Source organism: Macaca fascicularis, chromosome 3, assembly GCF_037993035.2.
Source record: "Macaca fascicularis isolate 582-1 chromosome 3, T2T-MFA8v1.1".
NCBI classification, from domain to species: domain Eukaryota; kingdom Metazoa; phylum Chordata; class Mammalia; order Primates; family Cercopithecidae; genus Macaca; species Macaca fascicularis.
This window is the reverse complement of record NC_088377.1, coordinates 19,706,950-19,728,968: the sequence shown is the minus strand read 5'-3', so window position 1 is coordinate 19,728,968 and position 22,019 is coordinate 19,706,950. Positions and strand designations below refer to the sequence as shown.

Below are 22,019 nucleotides of genomic sequence, written 5' to 3'. Positions count from 1 at the left end.
TGTCATCTTTTATAATGGTGAGTGTCATTCTTTCATTTCCATGTGTAGACTGAACATTTGTTGGTGGTCTGGTCTAGTGGTGACAAATTCCCTTGGTGTTTCTTTGTCTGGGAAATGTTATATTTCTCCTTCATTTATGAAGCTTAATTTGGCAGAACACAAAATTCCTGGCTGGCTTTTTTGTTTCTTTAAGTGGGCTAAAAATAGGCTCTTAATGTTTTCTGGATTGTAGGGTTTCTGCTGAGACTTCTGCTCTTAGTCTAATGGGATTTCAAAATGATTAGACGCTTCTCTCTTGATGCTCTTAGAGTGTTTCCCACCGCCCCCCCCCCCATTGACTTTAGATAGTCTGATGACTATTTACATTGGTGAAGTTCTTGCAATGTATCTCCAGAAATTCTCTGAGCTTCTGGTATCTGGATGTCTAAATCTGTCCCAAGACTAGGGATGTTTTCTTAAATTATTTCCTCAAATAGGTTTTTCATACATTTTTCTTCTTCTTCTTTGTCTTCTTCTTCCTCTGTCATTATGTAATTATGTATAACTTGTAGGTTTGGATGTTTTACATAATCTCATATATCCTGAAGGCTTTTTTTATTTAATTTTTAAAAATTGTTTCTGACTGTTAATTTGAAAGACCTGTCTTCTAACTCTATAATTCTTCTTCCACTTGGTCTAGCCTATTGTTAAAACACTCAACTGTACTTTGTACAGTAATTTTTTTTTCTAGAAATTCTTTTCTCTTTTTTTAATGATGCCTGCCTCCTTTTCCATCTTTTCCATGTCCTGAACTTTTTCTCTGATTTCTTTATGTTGGTTTTAGTTTTCTCTTGGATCTCAGTTATTTTCTTTAAAATCAGTATTTTGAATTCTTTATCTGGTATTTCAAATATTTCATTTTGATTGAGATTCATTGCTAGAGAGTTAGTGCTCCTCTTTGCGGGTGTTGTAGCACTGTTTTTTCCTATACTTTTGGAGTTTTTTCCTCTTGTTCTTTTACATTTGGATAAGCTGTCTCTCCTTCATATTTTTTGTTTTTGCTTTACTTTGGAAAGGACTTTTTCCCTTCTTGAGGAGGTGTCTACAATGTGTGATGTTGTATAGGGTCTTTTTACTTTGTTTCTGGGAGTTTTCAGTGGTAAAGAGTCTGTAAAAACTCCTTAGTTATAGAAGCCTTTGTATCATGGCTTTCCCAAATGTTTGTTGTCATAGCATTGTGTTAGACATGTGAGTAGGCTCAGGAAGCTTATCTCATTTTCCAGAGCTATACATTTGTGTCAGCAGATTTTCTGTTGTTTTGTGGTGTTCAACCTCCATGCCAGTGGGTGGTGCTGAAGTGTTAGAACTGGCTGCAGCCAATGTGGATGGGTGTACACTAATACTTGATCCTTGTTTACTATGGGAAGCTCTGTGTTGCCCAAGACAATGGATTGATCTGTGGAATTCACAGGGGTCTGAGCTCGCTACTTATCTCCAGAGTAGGGGACCAAGGTAGGCAGGGCCAGACTGTGCTGGCCTGCCTCATGTCTCATAATAGCAGGCACAAACACTGGTTGTGATGGGGGGATTCCAGTGCACAGTCACCAAATGCCCAGAAGTGTGCCTAGGCATGGAGTTGGAAAACCTCCACTGCCCCAAGTTTTCTGCACCGGTAGGGGAGTATGGCCTAAATACTGCATCAAGAAGAGTGGGTACTCCAAATTCCTGGAAATATTTCTGGACTTTCAGCACAGAAAGCTTCACTGCACCAAGATCTCTGCACCTGAAGGGAGGGGTGACTCAGGCTCCAAATATGGGCAAGTGAAGGTACCAAATGCCTGGAAATATGCCCAAGGAATGCAGAGTACATAAACTGTGGTTGCAAGAAGATCTTTGCAGGAAAAAAGGGGAGAGGGGTGGCTTGAGTGCCTACTGTAGGGGAGCAGGTGTCCTCATGCCAGGTAATATAGCCAGAGAAGGAATAGAGAAACTGCTGCCACAGCAAGGTCTGCATGAGAAGGGAGGGACAGATCGTACTCCTAATCTGTGGGAGTGGGTATGCCAAATGCCTGGAGTTATATCTGAGTATGGAGCAGAGGGAATGCTGCTCTACCAAGTTCTTTTAGAGGAAAGGGGATGGCAACTCAAGCTCTTATTCTTAGGGGGCAGGTGCACCAAAGGCCTGGAGATATATCTGGGAATGGAGCAGAGAGTGTGCTGCTGCACAAGACCTCTTCATGAGAAGGGAGGAGTGGCTCAGGCTCCTATCCAGCTGTGCAAGTGTGCAAAATGCCGAGGACTGTGTCCTGGCAAGGAGTGGAAAAATCGTCACTGCAACAAGTTCTTTGTAGGGGACGAAAGAGGCAGCTTAGGCCACTAGTCTGGGACAAAGGGTATTTTGATTGCTTGGAAATACGTCCTCTGGCAAGGAGTGGAATAACCAGTGGTGGAGCAAGATCTTTGCAGGAAAGTGGGGAGGGGAAGCTCAGGCAGCTAATCCAAGTGAGGAGGTGCACAAAATGCTTACAAATATGCCCAGGCCTGGAGCAGAGGAAGCACTGCTGCACCAAGATCTCTAGACCAGAAGGGTAGGAAAATATAGGCTGCTGAACCAGGTGAGTGAGTGCTCTGGATGCCTGGTGATATGCCTGGGCACAGGGTGGAGACAGCCCTGCTGCATCATAGTCTCTCTTAATGGGAAGAGAGGGACAGTTCAAGTTGCTAATCCAGGAGAGTGGGTGCTCTAGATGCCTGGAAATCTGCCTGGGTGTGGTATGGAGAGGACCCTCTACTGTACCACAATCTCTGTACAGTCAGGGTGGGATGGCTTAGGATGCTTAACCAGATGAGCTGGTGCTCTGAATATCTGGAGATCTGCCTGGGTGTTGAGCAGAGAGGGCCTCACTACAACACCGTTTCAGGGAAATAGACTAGGGCACCCATCAATGACACACAGAGACCGGTTTTAGGTTGTAAAGCAGTCCCTGGTTGCAAGTCTCATCAACTAGGAAAAATTGTAGTTTCAGCAACTCCTCCCACTACAACACTGTGAAGAAGAGAGTCCATTTCCATTGCCTAGTGCTGGGTGCTTTCCACACTAGCCACTCAATTCAGGCTGTGTAGACCCTTTGTTCATTCTAGAGCGAGCACTCCAATCTCTAGCCCAAGACTAAAATGCCTGTGCAGCTTTGCTGCCAGGTCTCCAATCAATGACTGACTTTTTATGAACCCAGATTAAAATTAGCATCCTCCTCTCCATCATAAATCTGGGAAAATACCTATAGCCTTTTCTAGTGTCTTTCTCTCTTAGTGTCTCCAAGTCTCTCCATAAGTTAATTCCAGGGCTTTGGCCTGGGCTACATGAATACCTATTGGAAAGGCAATTTGCAGAGGAAGACTTGCTGGCCCCTCATGTATTGGAGTTTCATTCAGTTTTATCAGCCAAACACTGTCACAGAGGCTGCTCGCCTGCCTTTTCCTCTCTGGTACCTGGGGTATCCTTTGCTAGTCCAGTGAATTTCCGTTTTCCTTCTTGAATTAAAGCACACAGAATTAATCTTTATGTGCTATTTCACTATTTCCAGGTGGCTGAGGTATGCCAAAAGCCTCTAATACACCATCTCAGGAAAAAAGCCCTAAAATTATGGTATTATTGAATAGGCTATAAATAAAATAGGTTATATAAATAGTCTATGTCAAATATGTTCTACTATCATGCAATAGTATTTGTTTTTATTTATTTTTTAAATTTTTATAGATGGGGGCTCACAAAATTGCTCAGCATGGCCTTGAACTATTTTTTTAATTGATACTAAAGTATAAAATAATGAGGCAGAGCTACTTAAAAATATAATTGTACAAAACAAAAGTAAGAACTATGCAAAGGCTTATCATTGATTTGAGTCCATAGAATGATTGTATTTCATTAAGTATGCCATCATTTAAAAAATTTAGCAGAATTGTTATTTTTTTTCTTAATTTTTAATTTTTCATTTTGCTTTATGTTCTGGGATACATACGCAGAACGTGCAGATTTGTTACGTTATGTGCAGGTTCTGGATACATGTGCCATGGTGGTTTGCTGCACCTATCAACACATCATCTAGGTTTTACGATCCACATGCATTAGGTATTTGTCCTAATGCTCTCCCTCCCCTTATCCCCCAACCCCTGACAGGCCCTGGTGTGTAATGTTCACCTCCCTGTGTTCAGGTGTTCTCATTAACTCCTACTTATGAGTGAGAACTTAAAGTGTTTGATTTTCTGTTCCTGTATTAGTTTGGTGAGAATGATGGCTTCCAGCTTCATCCTTGTCCCTGCAAAGGACATAATCTCATTCTTTTTGATGGCTGCATATTATTCTATGGTGTAAATGTACCACATTTTCTTTATCCAGTCTATCATTGATGGGCATTTGGGTTGGTTCCAAGTCATTGCTATTGTGAATAGTGCTGCAGTAAACATACGTGTGCATGTGTCTTTGTCAGAAAGATCTCTTTACAGAATTCCTTAATTTAGTATGGTAGTTTCCACTACTATGGCTAATGTAATGTACACAGATACTCTACTTTCAGAGCAGATTGTATATCTAGTCTATAGTAATGTATTTGTGTTTTCACATATAGGTTTTCAGTTTATGAAGAAAAATTAATGCCTTTTCATTTTGAAAATATTGTATGCAAAGCACTTTGTTAAAGAAAATACAGTATTCTACTTTCCATTCCTAGATTTATGCCAGATGTCTTCACTGCCATCAAAATAAATAATTCAGGCTGGGCGCCGTGGCTCACACCTGTAATTTCAATACTTTGGCAGAGCAAGGTGAGCGGATCACTTGAGGTCAGGAGTTTGAGACCAGCCTGGTTAACATGGTGAAACCCTGTCTCTACTGAAACTACAAAACTTAACTGGGCATTTCCAAGGATTATCCATTTGTTTGTTTTCTATTAAATTATCTTTAATAATTAAATTATCCGTTATCTTTTTTTTTTTTTTTTTTTTTTGAGATGGAGTCTCGCTCTGTCGAGGAGTGCAGTGGCCGGATCTCAGCTCACTGCAAGCTCCGCCTCCCGGGTTTACGCCATTCTCCTGCCTCAGCCTCCTGAGTAGCTGGGACTACAGGCGCCCGCCACCTCGCCTGGCTAGCTTTTTGTATTTTTTAGTAGAGACGGGGTTTCACCGTGTTAGCCAGGATGGTCTCGATCTCCTGACCTCGTGATCCGCCCATCTCAGCCTCCCAAAGTGCTGGGATTACAGGCTTGAGCCACCGTGCCCGGCCTATCCGTTATCTTTCTAAGATTCTCAAGCCACCAAAGTCCAGTAACAGGCTGAGAGCTGTCTCTCAAAAGGAAAGGAGTTATCTGCAGAAGATGGCAGGGTCTTGCTCCAAAATCCTAGAGGCCTTCCCTGTGTTTCACCTGTAGGGGTCTTCCAAAGGCTCCAAACATCTTGCCTATCTTCCACTGACACCTCAAGCACCATTGGATAGGCTGGGTCATATGGCCCAAGTGTCACTTACACAGCAGCCTGGACCTGTTGCAGAGCCTTCTTCTGTTTCTGACCCCACTCGAAACTGGCAGCCTTTTGGGTTATGCCATAAATGGGCTGGAGTAACACACCCAGATGATCAATGTGTTGCCTCCAAAATCCAAATAGGCACACTAGGCATTGTGCCTGTTTCTTGGTTGCAGGAAGGGCCAAATGCAGCAAATTCTCCTTCACCTTAAAAGGAATATCTCAACAGGTCCCACACCACTGGATCCCTAGAAATTTTACTGAGGTTGAAAGTCCTTCAGTTTTAGTCGGATTTATTTCCCATCCTCTGGCATGCAAATGTCTCACCAATAAGTCCAGTGTGTTTGCTACTACTTCTTGCTAACTGGATCCAGTCAGCAAAATGTCATCAATGTAATGGACCAGTGTGATATCTTCATCGAAGCAAAAAGCAATCAAGGTCTCTGAATAAGATTATGACACAAAGCTGGAGAGTTGATATACCACTGAGGTGGGACAGTAAAGGTATATTGCTGGCCTTGCCAGCTGAAAGCAAATGGCTTCTATTGGGCGTTATGGACAGGAATGGAGAAAAAGGCATTTGCCAAGTCAATGGCTGCATACCAAGTACCAGGATATGTGGTAATTTGCTCAAGCAATGAAACCACATCTAGTAGAGCAGCTGCAATTGGAGTCATCTCTTGGTTAAGCTTATGATAACCCACTGTCATTCTCCAAGATCCATCTATGTTCTGCACAGGCCAAATGGGAGAGTCAAACAGGGATGTGGTGGGAATCACCACCCCTGCATCTTCCAAGTCCTTGATGATAGCACTAATCTTCACAGTCCCTTCAGGAATGTGACATTGTTTTTGACTTACTATTTTTCTAGGTAGAGGCAACTCTAATGGCTTCCATTTGGCCTTTCCCACCAGGGCAATGGCCCTTACCCTACCAGTCGTGGAGCCAATGTGGGGGTTCTGCCAGCTGCTAAGTATTTCTATGCCAATTATGCATTCGGTCACTGGGGAAATGACCACATGATGACACCAGGGACCCACTGTACCCACTGTAAGTTGGACCTGAGCTAAAACTCCATTAATTACCTGACCTCTATAAACCCTTACTTTATTTGGAGGACCACAATGATGTTTTGGGTCTCCTGGAATCAACGTCAGCTCAGAGTCAGTGTCCAGTAGTCCCTGAAATGTCTGATCATTTTCCTTTCCCCAGTGCAGTTATCCTGGTAAAAGGCTGGAGGCCACCTTGGGTAAGGAAGGGAGAAAGATTCAATGCATAAATTGTTGGTAATGTAGTGGGGTCCTTCCACAAGGAGACCGGCCTCCCTTTCACTCAGGCCATTCTGGGTCTGTAAACTGACTCAAGTCTGAAATTGATTGAGGGCTGGAATTCTCTTTTTGTAATTCAAATTAGTCTTTTGTCCATTCGACCTAGAAGTTTTCTGCTTGTATAAATTAAGTAGGAATGCAGTAGGCTTCCTATCAATTTCACTTCTAGGAACACTGTGATTAATTAGTCAATGCTAGAGCTCTATATGAAGCAGACTATTCTGTTTGCTGCTTTGCCTCTGCTGTCCATTACAGTAGCTACTCCCACCTTGCCTTTTATGGTTGAGTACTGACACTTGGCCCCTGCCACCTCGAGATCCAGTTATTCACATTGTATTTACATTTTGTAGTGAGTGACTGCAGTGCTCACCATTAGATCTGACATACGGAAAAGAGCAATTACAGGGCTCTTCGAAGATGCAGGTGCTGCCCTCACTACTCTATTTCGCAAGGCATTGGTCAAGGTTATATCTTCTGGATCCTCACAGCTGGGATGAGTAGGTCTAAATTGACTAATCTACTCCACCATCCCAATCTTCCTAAGCTTTTGGATCCCCCTCTCTACATTAAAACAAGGGGGATCCGGCATTTCCAGCTCATTCACAGTGGGTCATCTTTTAATCCATATTTCAGCTAACCAAGCAAATAAACTATTAGAACTGTTCTTAACTCCCCGAGCTGCAACATTAAAAGCAGATTCCCTACTTGGTGGGCCCAAATAAATGAATTCACCCTTATCCAACTCTATGTTCCTTCTACCATTATCCCATACCCTTAATATCCACCCTCATGCCTGTTCTCCAGATTTCTGTTTATATAATTAAAGAAATCAAACAGTTATTTTTGTGACCCTCATGGGTCACACTCTCAACCTCACCTACTCACCCAGGCCTGCTGGGACTGTAGTTATAGGTCTAGAAGAAAACAGGGGTGTTGGGGGTGGCTCCTGAAGAGAATCAACATTATTTTGCTTGGCAACTGTTCCCTCAGGCAGTGTAGGGTTTATCTCCTCAGACAAAGGGGGAAAGGATGATAGCAGCATGGGTCGGGGAGGGGATGTTGCTACTACTAGGGATGGAGAAGATGTTTCAAGAAAGGTTCATCAGGATTTACAAACTCAGTGGCCCCAGCTTCATCAGGGTCTTCCCACACATCCCCATTCCAAGTTTCAGGATCCCATTCTTTTCCAATCAATGCCCTCTAGACACTGTAACAGTAGACACCTGGAAAGGTTGCACATGCACCTTTCATTGCAATTCAGCCCCTCACATTATAAGAACTTGTGTCTGTTTTCTGACAATTTCAGCTCATTCTCTACAGTAGATAGAAGCTCTGAGTTCATCATTTTCTTTCATCACTTTGTCCACTGAACGTAGGAGCAACCTATCAGCTTCCCTATGTTCCTTGATTCTCTATATATGGTCAAAGGTATTATGCATAAAATCACTAAACTCCTTGCCTCTCACAAGCAGTGAATCAGGAGTGTCAAATGCATTTATTATGTATAGCTCTCTAAACAGTTCATGCCAAAGACTATCAGTGTTTTCCATACTATTAGTAGTAGAGTTGTTAGCAGTTTTCTGTCTAATCATATTAAGTAGCCACCTCCAGAAACCCAAAATCCAATGAAAGAACTCCATCTTTAATATTCTGTTCCTCTAGAACCACTTCTGGTATCAAAATCTGTATTAGTCAGGGTTCTCTAAAGGGGCAGAACTAATAGGAGATACATAAAGGGCAGTTTCTTACCTATTAACTTACATGATCACAAAGTCCCACATTAGGATGTCTGCAAGCTGAGGAGCAAGGAGAGCCAATCCAAGGCCCAAAAGTGAAGAACTTGGAGTCTGATGCCCGAAGACGGGAAGCATCCAGCATGGGAGAAAGATGTAGGCTGGGAGGCTAGGCCAGTCTCTCCTTTTCATGTTTTTCTGCCTGCTTTATATTCTCTGGCAGCTGATTAGCTTGTGCCCACGAGATTAAGGGTGGGTCTGACTTCCCGAACTCACTGTCTCAAATATTAATCTCTTTTAGCAACACCCTCACAGACACACCCAGGATCAATGCTTTATATCCTTCAATCCAATCAAGTTGACACTCAGTATTAATCATCACAGCATGCATAAGCACAATGCAAACAACAAACGTTACATTCCAAAAAAAATACAATTGAAAAAACATAAGGTCAATTTGTATTCAAGCTTAGTAACATATTTTCAGTATAACCATTTTTAAGTTTAATTATTTTAACATGTTAAATTCATGGACGTGCATTAGGAAATATTTATTTGTAAATGTCAGATTTTATTTATTTTCCCTATTCATTTCTCAGAGGACCTGAAATAATTGTACTTTCATCCTAACTACTGCCTTTCTTGCTAATGTTTAACTTTAAATGTAATCAATCATTTAGCCTAATCTTCAAAATATTTTTAATAAAAATAATACATATTCATTGTAGAAAATGCATTTCTTTTATAAAACCACATATTCCAGGAGGAAACTAAAGCAAGATACAGCCAAAGTTGAAATGTTTGTGTTGCTACAATCTTCTCTGTTAGTCAGACCTCATTGAACAAGCCAAACAATTAACTTTTGTTTGAGAGTTTGCTATTAGCAATAAGACCCTTCAAAAGTACTATGTCAACATTATTTCAGACAAAAGACCTCTTTCAAGATTTCACCTGACACAATTTTACATTAATTCCATTTAGCAAATGTTGGTTGAGTATTGACTGTAAGCTTGGCACTCACTGATCTATCTAAAGTAATATTATTTTTCTCTATTAACTCATCTAAATTCCAATCTTTGTAAAATATGCTCATTGTAATTATTTAATTGATTTTTACCTTCAAGGTGAAAGTAAATTGTATCTTGAAAGAATTAGATAAAAATGAAAATACAGACTATTATAGTTGTTCCTCATATATTTTATAAACATAATTATCTAACTATCATCTATCTAATCTACCTATCTATCTATCCACCTACCTATCTATCCTGACTATGCATCCTAATTTAAAGTTTCATAGAGCTTTTCTCAAAGAGAAGGCATTCTGTTAATAAAATGAAATCATGAAGGTGTCTTCTATTTTTGATAATAGTTGATTCAAAATTGGCAAATTTGTATTAACTACAGTAGCTACTGGAAACTTCATTTAATACAAAGGCTAGACCAAAAAAAAAAAAAAAAAAAAAAAAGAGAAAAAGCCATGCCCAGTGACCTGAATACCTTACATATTAGAAAAAGGGCACAGTCTACAAAGGAAAACATTCTAAAAATCCTTGGAGAAACTGAAATTCAGGGAAAATATAAACCAAAGGCTTTTGAAATTAGAAAATTCATCTTTGTTTGAATATATCTAATAGTGCACGATAGACTCTAAATACATTTCCAAAACTTATAAAGATTAGAGGATAACATTCCATTCTAGTAAGTTGTCTTCCATGGAGGAAGAATATAAGTGATGCCAAATCCTCAGTTGCCAGTAATATTCTTTCAAGCAGCTGACCTACTTTCCTTAGGGCAAGGCTCTAGTTTTCCCAAATGATTGTCATTTGGATTTCAGAAAGAAATAATTTATCCTTTCTGTTCGTAGTTAGAAACAGAACTGAGAACACGATGGATATTTTTTCTTTTCAGACAATGGGTATTTTTTTCATTTGCAAATCTGCATTTGTAAAACAATGGTGTGGTAGAAAGTCAAACACCAAATTAATGAGGAAAAGTTTAGAAATGTTTTGTTACATTTTACATATTTCAACATCTCAAAAGTGGCATCATGATAATACAACAGCTTGTTTAAAAAGTGAAAAAAAAAAAGTAAATGTTATCTTTCACACATAATGTTAGAAAATTTGAAGGCGTTAAATTGACACCGGAGAGAAAGCTCCAGGACACAGGCAATTGCAGTTCTAGAAGATGCATAAAATAGTGATCTTGAGGAAATTACACATGGAGTTTTTTAAGGAGTCGATTCCCATATTAAAACGATCATGTGAGGGTCATATATTTAAAGTTTAATTTCTCTGTGGTTATTTACATAAGAATAGCTCCATTTTTCAAAACTCTCCTTTCATTAGGAACAGAAACAAACGTCCTCTAAGAATGAATAAAATAGTTTTCCCTACTATTGCTGTTGTTTTTAAAGTTGAACATTTACCTATTTATTAAAGTCATTCCATAACCTTATCCAGCCCCAAATCTGTACATTTCACACTTCATAGAATAATCAGTTGAAAAGAAACCTAATGGATGTGTGTGTGTGTGCGCGTGTGTGCGTGTGTGTATAAATGTATAACTACGTTTTTTATTATGTGGTTTCTGGCAAATATTTTAGGGCTAATTTTTTAGCTGATAAATTTTAGTGCTGCAGCAGTATTTGGTTATGTCAAATTATGTGAAATTATGTAATGATTTCTAGGAATAAAATATTCTGAAAATAGATGTGAAGGGAAGTCTAGGTTAGCCTCAACTTACTGAAAGTGAAATCTTTTGAATATTCAAATGAAAAAAGTAAGAGTAATGGAATGAAAAATAATCAGGGCACACATAATAAAAAAATTAAATAAAAAATGTGGCAATAGTAAATATTAGACAGAAAATAAAATCTAAAGAAATTTTATTTAACTGGGCTACTGTTGGTAGCACCAGGTAGAAGCAACCTTTACTTCAAACTTCAGATATGTTTCAACTCTCATTGATGTTGAAGGTTGATTATATGACCTAAAATGACATCACAAGAAGAATTTATCTTTTATCTCACTTTACCAAGTACTCATTATCAAGGGGGGACCAATTAATAACTATTCTAGCAATCTGCAACAACCAATATGACCTTGCTATGTTTTCACCATGACTCTCATTTAGATTTTTTGAAGGTATTTATCTAATACTTTGTGTTGAATTAGCCAAAAGTATAATTATAAAAGTATAATTTATAATTATAAGTATAAAAGTATAATTATGTCATAGGCAATACTTGCATGACTGACTGAAGTCTTAGGGATACACTTATTCTTGCAGATCATAATTCTCTAAAAGAAAAGCTTGTTCTATAGCTGCATTTCTAGAAGAATTCTGTTTGGCAGCAATACTATATTACTTTTGTTTAACTTGGGAGCCAAAAATCTTAAAACTGAGGCATAATTCTTTTAAAAGCATAGCTAGTAGTTTAATAGTAAATACATTAAACAGTTTCTGCTTATTTTCTCTAAGTGTTTGACATAGTGAGGTCATTTGAAATACAATTTAATAGAATCATCACAGAATATTGGGAAATTAGTACTATCTTGACTCTACATTGCCCTTGCACTGGTAATTGATATAACATTGACCTTAAACATAGTTCTTGAAATGGAAATATTATAATAGGAAGGATGTGCATTTTATTCCAGAGTGGCAATATTTTACTTCTTAATAATCATGTTGTAATAATATTTTTATTGAGACAGAGTCTTGCTCTGTCCTCAGGTTGGAGTGCAGTAGCGCCGTCTTGGCTCACTGCAACCTCCACATTCCGGGTTCAAGCAATTCTCCTGCCTCAGCCTCCCAAGTAGCTGGGATTACAAGCATGCGCCAACATGCCCAGCTAATTTTTGTATTTTTAGTAGGGACTGGGTTTCACCATGTTGGCCAGGATGGTCTCGATCTCCTGATCTCATGATCCGTCTGCCTTGGCCTCCCAAAGTGCTGGGATTATAGGCATGAGCCACCGGGCCCAGCCTCCATTGTATTTATTGTACTTACAGGATGTTATTCAGACATGCTAATGACAATTTATTTTATATTTAAAAACTAATGTTTTCATATAACACAGCCATGAATATCATTCAGAAAAGCAAATTGACAGGATTAACAAATGGTTGGTACAAATGCAGAAAGCAGCAGCAGGAAGGCAAATGAAGGCATGTGGAGAAAAAGAGACTTGTGAAATCTTTCCTGTCTAGATCTTTGATAAGAACTCACCGTCAGTGAGAACATTGAAAAGCCCAGTCTTTGGCAAAAAGATTAAAACAGGCCTTGGCACTATTTGTAAGCAATTTAGATTATCAGAGGAAAGACAATTCTTCGAAATAATATATAATGAGAGACACTGATGCTTCTTTACAGCTTCATAGTAGATCAACAAAAATCATGAATACCGATCATGGCTCTTTCTCAATGTAATGTTTTATCAGCAATTCCTTCAGAGAGGTGTTATGCACGAAAATGAAGTATATTATTTAAATTTTTCTAAATGCCACATCAAAAATGTAAAAAAGAAACAAGTAAAATTAAAGAAACATATTTTTATTTACTCAATATGTACAAAAATTCATTTCAATTTGTAATCAATACAATTATTAACAATATATTACACATTCCTTTTTTGATTATATGCCTTCATAATATGTTGTGCATTATGCCTGCAACCTATCTCAATTTGAAATAGTAGCATTCCAAGTGTTTGATAGCCACTGCCTAGAAGTTACTATATCAGTCAGCATGGCAATGGACATTGAATACAATGTCTTTCAAAGATAATTTAATTTGAACTAATAAAATATAAAGTAAGAACTTCTGAAAATATTTAAAATAGCTTGGATAGGAAAGTCAGATTAGTGCAAATAAGATTAAGGGGTCAAATGAAAAGGGGAGAAAGGAAGAGAGGTTTAACTGAACTGCAATGCAGAATTTTGGAGAATGCAGCTAATGACAACAAATTGTTCTCATAAATTATGATAGTATATAGCTATGTGGTTATGATGATGACAACTTTAGAATAATATGTAAAGAGCTGTTCTTCATTTTATTTCTACAAATAATAATTGAACATCTATTATGGGCTTGGTCATGACAATATGATGATGAATAAACAGTGGCTCTTCCCTTCGGGGACATAAAGTCAAATAGGGAGTGAAGGCATTTTGCATTTTTGTGACAGATTAAACTTATTTGGTAAACAAGTGGAAGACCTAGCAAGGTAAATCTAGTGGAAATTAAGAAGAGCAAAGTTTGTTAAGCACATCTATATCACAAACAGAATTGTTCAGAAAGTAACTCGGTAGCCCTGACATTATATCAAAATCCTCTTTGGCTAGACTATTAAAGGACCCTGTGTAACCGCATATAGAAAAGGACATCAAAGAGATTCCTGAGTTGTGTGGGAAAGCATTTTGCATGATATCTAAAATTCTTTCCAGCCATATAGTAGTATGATTATATAATTATTGTGAGAAATATCTTATTTGAATTATTTGTATACTGTGATTATTTCAAATTATTTGAATGAAATTAAATATACATAGCACTCATGAATAATTTGCTTTATCAAATACTTACTCTCAGGTATTATTTTGACATCAAGAATTTAACAACACATTAATAATGCTTGTTAATAGAAAGTTTAGAAAATGCTTTGCTTTCTTTAAAGCGGTTTTCACCGTGATTCTATCCTTTGGAATGACTGTTTCTCCTCCAAACCAACATCTTACTATTTTTATATCAATCCCAAGTTAAGTCAAGGAATGAGAGGAATAAGAAAGTGCCATTGCTTTTAAACCAAAGGACAGTATGACAGAAAAGAGGAATTTTTAAATTCTTTCCAAAGTAAAAATTCTAAATGTCTTTTTACTGCTTTAATATATTGTTTAAACTCAAACAATGAGACATTTGATACTTTACTGTATATTCAGCTGTGTGTCTGTAAACATTTACACCAATTTACATCAATTTCTATTTGGTCTATGAGACCATGATTCCCATTAAAATGACTAATCTATAGATAGAAACTTCCATTGCTACTCTTCTTCAGGTTTTTCCAATTGAAAAGTGATTTGTGTTTTCTTTTTGTTATATAAAATTTTTGTCTGTCTATTGTTGGTTAGCCTTAAAATGATTCCCTAATCAAATATCTCTTTTTTAAAATCTCAATGTTTTTAAGAATATGTAAAATGAGTCTAGTAATAGATCTAATGGAACATATTGAGTATTTAAAAGTTAAACTGTTTACCTAATAGTAATCATTTGCTTATGTAAATAGGAAAAGAATGTGGTTAACTGCCTGCACAAGGCAGGAAATGCAAACATGAAGACCCAGTTAGACAGCAAGTGTTCTGTCTTAGAACCAAGGGAGTGAATTGAATGTGTACGATGAAGAGGGGTTCATTGCATAGCAGTAACATCACTTATTTCAACATGGGAGACAAAAAATCATAAACAACAAACATTAAGCCTGCTGTGAAACTGAAAATCTTTAAAGAAACATCATTGAGCAATGGCATTGTCTTGTCTGTTATAGTTATGTGGACTGAGCTAAATATTCACATGGCATTGAAATAATAAGAACAGGAACAAAAGCGTTTAGAGGGTTATAATCTAATATGCTGTGGCACAGATCAAATCCTTTACAAACCACTGGGAGACCATATTTCTGTAGTGTTTTTGTTCCATTTGTACATGAAGAAGTTAGTGTGTCTTTTGTTCGTTTTGTTTGCTCAATCACATTTTTCAGCAAAGTAAAATTTGCAAATACCTAAAAATAATGGCTTCTTTTATAAAGCAACATTGTAATTAAGTAAATGTGAAAATACAAATCAATTTTGAAAACAAATATAAGAAGATGCATTCATTTTCAGATTAGCACACACACACACCTATAACAAATAAAGTAAAATATGCCTGTAAAAGTACCAATCTTGGTTTTTCTAAGTACTTCAACAATTTCTGAAATAAATACTAAACTTTTACTCTATTAACAAGACATTGGTATATTTCTCATTTTGGAAATATATTTCAGTAAAACCTATTTTGCAGTAAGCATAGGTAGTCTACTACTTTCTTTTTTTAATTTATTTATTATACTTTAAGTTCTACGGTATGTGTGCACAACGTGCAGGTTTGTTACATAGTCTGCTACTTTCTAGTACCACTAGTGATCCTCATTCTAGTTTTCTGCCCACTGCCATATCCTGTTCTGTTGTTGGATTTCATTCTCATACTGGTTGCCTCATTATAAGATAATTACTTTGCTTCAGTATCATGTTTGCGTTCTGTCTTGGTTTGAATTGTGTCACCCTCCAAAAAGATAATGGAGTTTCCTATTTTAGTTCTTTTGGGCTGTTATAACAAAATGTCATAAACTAGATAGCTTATAAACAATAAAATGTATTTCTCACAGTTCTGGAGTCTGGGGATGATCTAATCATCACCCCAAAGGCCCCACCTCCTAATACCATCACCTTGGATTTAGGATTTTGACATAGGAATCTGGGGTGAACACAAACATTTAGACCGTAGTACTCTCAGTGCTTCAGAATGTCACCATTCAGAGATAGGGTTTTTACAAATTAAGGAGTAACCCAATATGACTGATGCCCTTATTAAAAAGAGGCAATTTGGACACAGAGACAGAACACATAGAGGAAACATGATGCAAAGAGGCACAGGGAGACAATTGCCATCTTCAAGTCTGCACCATATCCTTCCCTCACCGCCCTCAGAAGGAAACAACTCCGTGGACACCTTGATTCTGGACTTTCAGGCCTCCAGAACTGTGAGACAGTAAAATTATACTCTTCAAGCCACTTCAAGCCAATCTCTCTGCTGATTTCTGCTCAGGTCTCTTTGTCCGGAATAAGTTTGTATAATCGCCCCAAGATGCAAATAAAGGTGTAGTGGTGAGGGGAGACAAGAAACGATAGTGAGACCATTCTTATTTTTGCCTCTTAAAATTTCAGTCCTGGGACATTTCTTCCTTGAAAAAATAAAATTTTATTTGACCCATACAAAATGGAATGATAGCAGTGTCCACCATAAAAGAGACTTCATTTATTTCACCACATGTACCACTTGTACTCCATGTAGACATCTAATTGTTCTATGAGAGATTCTATGATTTTTCTATGAGACCCATATATTTATGAAGATGAGTATTATTTAAACAGATAGGTAAGATTAAAAGAGAAGATGGAATGGGAAAAGGGTACATTTAGTATAGATTTCTGGGAGCTTGAAGCAAGGCAACTATGATATAATTCTAGATGTATTATTTATATTCTATAACTTTTTCTTTCCAATCATTCTCCACACTTCATCTCACAGGTTTCTAGAAAACTAATCTATTTACCATATAGTATGCCACTGATAATCTGGAAACATCCAATGCCAAGTACTTTCGATTATAAATATATTCTTGTCTTTAATAAAATAAATGATAAAATGACAATAGCGATTGAGTTCGGCACTGTAAATTTTTGTAATTGCTTGATTCTCGCTAATATTAATGAAATAATCTAATGCTTCAACATTCATTTATTGAATAGTCCTTTCAGTGCTGGTATTATCCTTGATTGAAGAAGACACTATTATCCAAGTCTCTAAACAGATATTTACTAAAGAAAATATTCCTTGTGATGAGCCTAAACATTGTCAGAGGATACATTTTCTATGTGAAACACTAATAATATTTTGTATATTAAGGTATTTTTAAGCTTGGAGTTGCTTATGAATGCTGTTACCTGTTTTGCTCATATTGTAGAGATGTCTCACTGTTCTCTGGTCTCCTCATTCATATTATAAAGTTGTAGCTGGAAAGTAGTGCCAAACCAGTCATTATATTTTCTGTCTTCCCAACCCCTACCAGCCCCCTTTGTTGCTATGTGTAGTAGCTACTGGACCTGAGTGAATGCAAGTACAAGTGGTATGTGCCAGTTTAGGACCAAAGCTTTCCAGAAGTGGGTGTACTCCTTTCTGAACTGGGTGCTTCACTTCTGCTGTCTGATTGTTGATGACAGTGAGGCCCAATGGGATGATGGAACAGCAGAGTGAAAGGAGCCTAGGTACATGAATGTCAGCACGGATGAAAGCAAATCCCTCAACCGGAAGACTTTGCCCAAGATTAAAATAGTAATGGCATCAAAACTTCCATTGCTTCCACCTCTATCTCTTTGGATCTGTTTTTAAAGCAGTTAGCCTACTCAACCAATGAGGCCTTTTTTTTTTTTTTTTTTTTTTTTGGCCATTCTTATAAAAACCTTTAAATGATGAATTCAATGTTTTCTGGACTGCAGTTTCCAAAACAGCAAGGTGGGTGTGTAATTTGTGCACTTTTGGGAATGTACAGTGCTTACCATTTTGTAAATGCTTAATAGATGTGTGATGAAAGAAAACATTTTAGAATACACTGAAAAAGTTATGTTTAGTTTTGTCTGACTCACAAGTAAACATATGGCTCTTATGTTTTTAGCAAATATCAAGCTTTTGAATTTCAACCCAAGTAAAATGTTTCTCCCATGCTTCCCTGACAGAACATTCCCAGCTGTTTCTGTGCAAAGATCTGACAGCTTCTAGAGCAAAAAGTCAATATTAGCTAATTGTCCTACTGCAATTGCAACTATTTTATTTCATCACAATGACAACTTAGATTCCTTCTGCTACCATTTCCTTTGAGATTAGTGTTGCTGAACTTTAGTATTCACAGCTAGTCACAGGGCTGTGACTGTAAATCCTTTCGAGTTACTTATTATTAACTCCTAATATATATGTTCTAATTAACTCATAATAAATCCTCCAAAATACTGCATATCTTACATTTTTCATTAGGATCCAATTGGAAAGAAGTTGCATCACTTTCCTACTGTTAATAAGCATCTTTCTTTACATTGGATGATGCATTTTAGTTTGACATGCCAATTATTCCATTCCATCAATGACCCAGGTTATGTTCTTCCTTCTGTAACAGAATATATTGTAAAATAATGACACTGAAACTGCAAGACAGAGAAGACTACACATAAAAACCATGATGTGATCCCTGAAGACTTTTGGTATGAGAGTGAATATGTGCATGTGTGCACATGCAATAATGTACACTCGATTTTTATGTACTGTGTTCTGAAAAACCATCTTAATAGACTTCTTGATAGACCCTTAATATTAAGAAAAATTTCTTAATAGAGTCTCTTTAGATTTGTTATTAGAATACTGAATTCATTGAAAGAAATTATAGCATCATTCTTTTGACTGTGTGTTTTCTGGAAAGAACTTTACTTCCACAGTAATTAAAATAACATACAGATATATGCTTGTTAATCTTATGTGTTGTATATGTGTGTGTTGTGTGTGTGTTTGGTCCTTTTGTGCTGTTCATTTTAAAAGAATTTCAGTACAATCAGAGAATAACAGAATCTTAGAAGACATATTACAGTCCAAATAAACCTCTCACTGTTGGAGGTTCTTGCACAGATGTTGTAAAAAATAAAAACAAAAACAAAAAATAAAACATATTTGTCAGATGAAAAGTACCATTGCTAGTCTTTCTTCAATAATATTACTAAATAAATGTCAGCCTTACCTCATTCGTCTATGGTTATTATCAGACTGACTCATGTTTCTGCTTAAAAATAATAATAAAAGCTGCCATAGTTGTTATGAATGGTTTAAAATAGTGTAGTCATTTTTCAATTTGAAATACAGAAAATAAAGAAGCTTTGAAGCTGTGTTCAGAGTCTAGTAATTTGTATACTCAAAGATGAGGTTATTGGCAGAGGGCATATGTAGATAGCAGTTAGTATTCCTGATAATACTTACACCCACATCTCAGAAATCTGGGTAAGTTTTAGAAGGTGGTAGAAAATATATTTACATAACTGTTAAAGCTTTCTAAAACAATTTTTAAAGCATTTCAAGTTTTCTAAAAAAAAAATCGAGTATGTAATCATTGCTTTAGTTTAAGATGATGTACAAATATAAAATATTTATTTGAAATGCTTGCCACTAATATCTTTCATAAACCCTTGATTTAAAGAAATAATAATATGGGCAGAGCAAAAACAAAGTATTTCTCCAATTGTTGTAACAGCTATTTTATTTCTAGTTGACCTAAATTAGCCAAAGCTCTTACCTTGTCTGGTTGTGACAACAAATGTTGTGGTCAGTTAAATTTACTTTGAAATTCTTTAGATGGAAACTATTTTATATATTCCAGTTTGTTTGCTTAAAAAATATACATGGCAATATCTATGTTCAATTGTACAGCAGAGATTCTGAAACTGTCCAAAGTTGAAAGTTAAATCCTATATGCATATTTCTTGTATTTACTCAGCATGATGTTAAAATTTAAAGAAGCATCACAAAACGAATAAAATAATTTCATGTGTTCCGAAATAAGTGAAAAGACACTGTTTCACTACCACTTCTCTTAATCACTAGGATTATGATATGTGGAATCATTTGAGAGGCAGGGAATGAGATTTTGAGTAATGAAAAACATCTTGAACAAAGACTTTGAAATGGGGGTGAATCATGGCATTTGGATATGCTATAATGAGATAATCTAGGTATAAAGGGATGAGAAGCAAAGCTAAAATGACAACAGAGGGAGTGCAAAGGAAATAATAAATACTCAAATCTAGAACACTGATAGGGCTTGAAGCATGTCTGGAAGTGGAGAATTAAAGAGAAATGAAGAATCAAAGACAACAAAAAATAATTTGGACAGGGAAGATTAAAAGTATCGCAAAGATTATAGAGACTGTAAAAAGATATTAGTTTAAGCTTCAAGAAAGCAAACCACAGATTGTTGGATATTCTATGTCTAGCTAATTATAGTTTCTAAGAAAACATGGTGGAGATTAAAAAATTGCTCATCTCTCAAATTCAAGATAAAACATGCACATTTTCTTCAAATTTATTAAAAACACTGTTTTCAACATGTTATTCATGGAGTCTGGAACATTTTTGAAACTTAAGTGCATTTGTCAGTCTTTATAACTGTAGAAAAATTATATGGTAAGTATGATTAGGATCAAAATAATTACCCTTGCAAATCAAGTAAAAGTACCCAACCTTTTAATATTATATTTTCAAATAGCGTGAATCTGAAACTTAATTTTACATACTTGTACTCTTATTTAAGAGAATTTAAGGGGGAAAAAAAATAGTCCAGGCCGGGTGGCTCACACCTATAATCCTAGCAATTTGGGAGGCTGAGACAGTAGAATCACTAGAGCCCAGGATTTCAAGCCCAGCTTGGAAACATAGTGAGACCTCATCTTGACAAAAACTAAAACATTGGCCAGGCATGGTGGTGTATGCTTGTAGTCCCAGCCACTTTGGGGGCTAAGATAAAAGGATCTCTTGAGCCCAGTGAGTTAAGGCTGCAGTGAGCTCTGATCCTGCCATTGCAGTCTAGCCTGGGTGACAGTGAGATTTCACCTCAAAATAAAAAGGGTGGGGAATTGGTAACATTTTCTTATCTAGCCCATTCCTCTCTTTGACAGGTATTTTAAAAAGCAAACAACCACAACCAAACAAAACCTGATTGGTCAAATCTCCTGAGTTGTCATTGTTAGCATCCTTGTTTTCTCAAGTGCTTTTAGAAATTTAGAAGGCTGGTATGTGTATCTGTGTTTTCTACAACTTACTATTCAATTATTTTTTAAGAATGTGTAAATAATCACTGGATGTTATTATGCCTAATAGATGATGTTTAACACATTGACAAAAAGAAAATATGTACTCATACAGAAATACTGTGACTTAGGTCACTTACATACTTGGGAGGGGCAAATCCTGCTGATTTTGAGTGTGTTGAAATGCTGAAGCTATTTTTCACATGTTTTGGGTACGTTTCTTTTTGTAAGTTTTTTTTTTTTTCTCATTATTTGAAAACCCAATGGGACTGTAATAAAACTGGGAAAATGTGATCCATATGTTTTGGAATCTTTTGCAATTAAATCATCAAATTACCATTCAAAATATTTTGAACATTGAATATAAATGGCCTAAATGCTCCACTTAAAAGACACAGAGTGGCAGAATGGATTAAAATCCACCAACCAATTACCTGCTGTCTTCAAGGGTCTTACCTAACACATAAGGACTCACATAAACCTAAGGTAAAGGGGTTAAAAAAAGATATTCCATGGAAATGGAAACTAAAAGTAGGAAGAGTTATTCTTATATCAGTCAAAACATACTTAAAAAATAGTTTAAAAAGACAAAAAGGAACATTATATAATGATAAAAGGATTAGCCTAACAGGAAAATATCACAATCTTAAATATAAATGCACCTAACACTGCAGCTCGGAGATTTATAAAACAATTACTACTAGAATGAAGAAATAAGATAAATGGTCACACAATAATAGTGGGGGAATTCAATTCTCCACTGATATCACTAGACAGGTCATTAAGACAGAAAGTCAACAAAG

The 22,019-nt window shown here is 36.6% G+C and overlaps 1 long non-coding RNA gene across 5 annotated transcripts in view; it reads left to right on the top strand.

Annotated features, from left to right (window-relative positions):
- LOC123572397 (uncharacterized) overlaps window positions 1-22,019 on the top strand; it is a 227,838-nt gene that overhangs the window by 61,581 nt on the left and 144,238 nt on the right. For 2 of the 5 annotated variants that reach the window (XR_006696942.2, XR_012433163.1), the window contains one exon: window positions 18,546-18,673. The exons of the other annotated variants lie outside the window; for them this stretch is intronic. This is a non-coding gene — a long non-coding RNA (uncharacterized lncRNA). Of the gene's footprint in view, window positions 1-18,545; window positions 18,674-22,019 lie in introns of those variants that run through there. 5 annotated transcript variants of the gene reach the window in all.